General features: G+C 54.0%; 1 non-coding gene and 2 pseudogenes across 1 annotated transcript; all 3 read left to right on the top strand.

The window, feature by feature from the left end:
• Positions 1 to 89: 89 nt before the first annotated feature.
• On the top strand, positions 90 to 208 carry LOC141268127 (5S ribosomal RNA; annotated as a pseudogene).
• A 1,706-nt stretch (positions 209 to 1,914) lies between these two features.
• LOC141268265 (5S ribosomal RNA) lies at positions 1,915 to 2,033 on the top strand (annotated as a pseudogene).
• A 1,697-nt stretch (positions 2,034 to 3,730) lies between these two features.
• Positions 3,731 to 3,849, top strand: LOC141266721 (5S ribosomal RNA). The gene has a single exon (XR_012320748.1). It is a non-coding gene; the product is annotated as a 5S ribosomal RNA (ribosomal RNA).
• The last annotated feature ends 1,151 nt before the right edge of the window (positions 3,850 to 5,000 follow it).

The following is a 5,000-nucleotide window of genomic DNA, read 5'->3' on the forward strand; positions in this document are numbered from 1 at the left end:
CAAAAGCACCTTGTCTTACTAAGCACTGGAAAGGGCAGCCGGCAACCGGACGTCAAAGTAGAAAAGCAGCAAGTGAGAGGCCTGTTTCTGCCTACGGCCACACCACCCTGAACACACCTTATCTCGTCTGATCTTGGAGTCTAAGCAGGGTTGGGGCTGGTTAGTACTTGGATGGGAGACCACCTGGGAATATCAGGTGCTGTAGGCTTTTGCTTTTTCTTACTTCCACAAGCAGGGGTCACTCTCCTCTATGCCTTTTTTCCATTCCTTTTTTCACAAGCGCACACATGCTCCTTTCTTCTTTTCATTTGCTTTCTCTCTTGCGCTATTTAATCCTTGCAAAATACCAGCATCCTTCTCATCACCGTGGGCCTCCAGCATTGTTGCTTATTTACTTTTAATACTAGGCTTCTTTTCACCAGGACCAGCGACTCCCGCATGACTGGAGGCAACCACCGCTGACCTGGAGGCAACCACCGGTAACCTGGAGGCCAGTTTACAGCACAACCCAAGCAAAACACCTTTGCAGGCCACACGACCCCCCCGAAGAGCAGCTCAAATTCACTCGCAATCATCTCACCCTCTTCCTTCATTCACTCCTGGGCGTTTCGCTCCACCCCAAGTTGCGGGTCCAGCTTGCTCTTTCTGTCACATCCCCGCGATGAATGGTTTAGCCTGCAGGAGGCCCTGCGCCGAGCCATTTTTAAACACATCTGATGCGGCAGGTGTTTCATTGCTCAACAAACAACACCTATAGGGACAGCACAGCCTATGCATCGGTCCTTCGGAGACCGCCCCAGAACGGCCAGAGTTCTCGTCCCCCCGCGAGCCTGAGGAAGGCTGGCCGGGCGATGGGCCAAGCAGCGTCTACTGGCCATACCACCTTGGATACGTCCGATCTCGGAAGCAAAGCAGAGATGGGTTCGGAAATACTTGGTTGGGACACCTCCTGAGAACACCAGGTATTGTAGACAATTTTGATGACGTTTTGCCATCTTGCCCAGCTCGGCTAGCATGGAGTGGCGCCTTGCTGGACACCGACCTTACGTAAAGTAGAGGCTGGAAGTCCCAAGCCTCCCAAGCCCCCCAAGACCTCTAAGATAAGGACGCAACCCCGCCGCCTCTACCAGGCCTCACACCGAGCTCCTTGCCACGGCTAGGAGTGCTTATTGACCCCGCAGCCGGCCGTATGCAAATGATGGCGTTAAAAGCATCTCGCGCTGTGAAGGGGCCAGGCTTTCAGCAGCTGCCCAGGGGATGGTTTTAGAGGGCGACCGCGTAACGAGGGCCAGCAGAAGTAACGTCTTCTTCTTCAAAGAAGCTTGTGGAACTAACCCAATCAGACAGCTGCCCAGGAGCTAACCTCAGTGCTAGGAAGGAGCGGGAGGGAATTGAGGGGGTGGTTCCTGCTAAGGCCCTGAAATAATAATAAGACAGGCAGGAGAGTCTGACGCATGGTGGCGGAAAAGCTGCAGGTGCAAATAGGGAATGTGGTCTCGTGCGAGCAACTTGTGCATGCTCGCTGTGTGTGAGTGTGCGCTTCCTAGGTACGGCGCGCTGCAGACAGTCAAAAGGGTTGCTCCCTTTCATTAAAAGTTAATCCCCGGCTGCAGGCTATTAGAAAGCAACTAACCGCGCTCTACTCACCCTACCCAGGTCTACCGGTGAGTCTCGCCGCTGCTCCCGGCCTGTGGCATTGGCCGCGACGCTGACGTTCCGTCGACAGCGCGGCAGCCGATCAGTGAGCTCAGTGGCTCTGAGCGGGGCGTTCTGTCTACAAGACCTTTTTAAGGAGCCAGCAAAAAAGTGAAGAGAAAGGAAAGCACAAAAGCACCTTGTCTCACTAAGCACTGGAAAGGGCAGCCGGCAGCCGGACGTCAAAGTAGAAAAGCAGCAAGTGAGAGGCCTGTCTCTGCCTACGGCCACACCACCCTGACCACACCTGATCTTGTCTGATCTCGGAATCTAAGCAGGGTTGGGCCTTCTTGGTACTTGGATGGGAGACCGCCTGGGAATACCAGGTGCTGTAGGCTTTTGCTTTTTCTTACTTCCACAAGCAGGGGTCACTCTCCTCTATGCCTTTTTTCCATTCCTTTTTTCACAAGCGCACACATGCTCCTTTCTTCTTTTCATTTGCTTTCTCTCTTGCGCTATTTAATCCTTGCAAAATACCAGCATCCTTCTCATCACCGTGGGCCTCCAGCATTGTTGCTTATTTACTTTTAATACTAGGCTTCTTTTCACCAGGACCAGCGACTCCCGCATGACTGGAGGCAACCACCGCTGACCTGGAGGCAACCACCGGTAACCTGGAGGCCAGTTTACAGCACAACCCAAGCAAAACACCTTTGCAGGCCACACGACCCCCCCGAAGAGCAGCTCAAATTCACTCGCAATCATCTCACCCTCTTCCTTCATTCACTCCTGGGCGTTTCGCTCCACCCCAAGTTGCGGGTCCAGCTTGCTCTTTCTGTCACATCCCCGAGATGAATGGTTTAGCCTGCAGGAGACCCTGCGCCGAGCCATTTTTAAACACATCTGATGCGGCAGGTGTTTCATTGCTCAACAAACAACACCTATAGGGACGGCACAGCCTATGCATCGGTCCTTCAGAGACCGCCCCAGAACGGCCAGAGTTCTCGTCCCCACGCGAGCCTGAGGAAGGCTGGCCGGGCGATGGGCCAAGCAGCGTCTACTGTCCATACCACCTTGGATACGTCCGATCTCGGAAGCAAAGCAGAGATGGGTTCGGAAATACTTGGTTGGGACACCTCCTGAGAACACCAGGTATTGTAGACAATTTTGATGACGTTTTGCCATCTTGCCCAGCTCGGCTAGCATGGAGTGGCGCCTTGCTGGACACCGACCTTACGTAAAGTAGAGGCTGGAAGTCCCAAGCCTCCCAAGACCTCTAAGATAAGGACGCAACCCCGCCGCCTCTACCAGGCCTCACACCGAGCTCCTTGCCACGGCTAGGAGTGCTTATTGACCCCGCAGCCGGCCGTATGCATATGATGGCGTTAAAAGCATCTCGCGCTGTGAAGGGGCCAGGCTTTCAGCAGCTGCCCAGGGGATGGTTTTAGAGGGCGACCGCCTAACGAGGGCCAGCAGAAGTAACGTCTTCTTCTTCAAAGAAGCTTGTGTAACTAACCCAATCAGACAGCTGCCCAGGAGCTAACTTCAGTGCTAGGAAGGAGCGGGAGGGAATTGAGGGGGTGGTTCCTGCTAAGGCCCTGAAATAATAATAAGACAGGCAGGAGAGTCTGACGCATGGTGGCGGAAAAGCTGCAGGTGCAAATAGGGAATGTAGTCTCGTGCGAGCAACTTGTGCATGCTCGCTGTGTGTGAGTGTGCGCTTCCTAGGTACGGCGCGCTGCAGACAGTCAAAAGGGTTGCTCCCTCTCATTAAAAGTTAATCCCCGGCTGCAGGCTATTAGAAAACAACTAACCGCGCTCTACTCACCCTACCCAGGTCTACCGGTGAGTCTCGCCGCTGCTCCCGGCCTGTGGCATTGGCCGCGACGCTGACGTTCTGTCGACAGCGCGGCAGCCGATCAGTGAGCTCAGTGGCTCTGAGCGGGGCGTTCTGTCTACAAGACCTTTTTAAGGAGCCAGTAAAAAAGTGAAGAGAAAGGAAAGCACAAAAGCACCTTGTCTTACTAAGCACTGGAAAGGGCAGCCGGCAGTCGGACGTCAAAGTAGAAAAGCAGCAAGTGAGAGGCCTGTCTCTGCCTACGGCCACACCACCCTGAACACACCCGATCTCGTCTGATCTTGGAATCTAAACAGGGTTGGGCCTGGTTAGTAATTGGATGGGAGACCGCCTGGGAATACCAGGTGCTGTAGGCTTTTGCTTTTTCTTACTTCCACAAGCAGGGGTCACTCTCCTCTATGCCTTTTTTCCATTCCTTTTTTCACAAGCGCACACATGCTCCTTTCTTCTTTTCATTTGCTTTCTCTCTTGCGCTATTTAATCCTTGCAAAATACCAGCATCCTTCTCATCACCGTGGGCCTCCAGCATTGTTGCTTATTTACTTTTAATACTAGGCTTCTTTTCACCAGGACCAGCGACTCCCGCATGACTGGAGGCAACCACCGCTGACCTGGAGGCCAGTTTACAGCACAACCCAAGCAAAACACCTTTGCAGGCCACACGACCCCCCCGAAGAGCAGCTCAAATTAACTCGCAACCATCTCACCCTCTTCCTTCATTCACTCCTGGGCGTTTCGCTCCACCCCAAGTTGTTGGTCCAGCTTGCTCTTTCTGTCACATCCCCGCGATGAACGGTTTAGCCTGCAGGAGACCCTGCGCCGAGCCATTTTTAAACACATCTGATGCGGCAGGTGTTTCATTGCTCAACAAACAACACCTATAGGGACGGCACAGCCTATGCATCGGTCCTTCGGAGACCGCCCCAGAACGGCCAGAGTTCTCGTCCCCACGCAAGCCTGAGGAAGGCTGGCCGGTCGATGGGCCAAGCAGCGTCTACTGGCCATACCACCTTGGATACGTCCGATCTCGGAAGCAAAGCAGAGATGGGTTCGGAAATACTTGGTTGGGACACCTCCTGAGAACACCAGGTATTGTAGACAATTTTGATGACGTTTTGCCGTCTTGCGCAGCTCGGCTAGCATGGAGCGGCGCCTTGCTGGACACCGACCTTACGTAAAGTAGAGGATGGAAATCCCAAGCCTCCCAAGCCCCCCAAGACCTCTAAGATAAGGATGCAACCCCGCCGCCTCTACCAGGCCTCACACCGAGCTCCTTGCCACGGCTAGGAGTGCTTATTGACCCCGCAGCCGGCCGTATGCAAATGATGGCGTTAAAAGCATCTCGCGCTGTGAAGGGGCCAGGCTTTCAGCAGCTGCCCAGGGGATGGTTTTAGAGGGCGACCGCCTAACGAGGGCCAGCAGAAGTAACGTCTTCTTCTTCAAAGAAGCTTGTGTAACTAACCCAATCAGACAGCTGCCCAGGAGCTAACCTCAGTGCTAGGAAGGA

The sequence above is a fragment of the Phyllobates terribilis genome, unplaced genomic scaffold, assembly GCF_046119375.1.
Source record: "Phyllobates terribilis strain yellow unplaced genomic scaffold, ASM4611937v1 Scaffold_4__5_contigs__length_816908805, whole genome shotgun sequence".
NCBI classification, from domain to species: Eukaryota; Metazoa; Chordata; class Amphibia; order Anura; family Dendrobatidae; genus Phyllobates; species Phyllobates terribilis.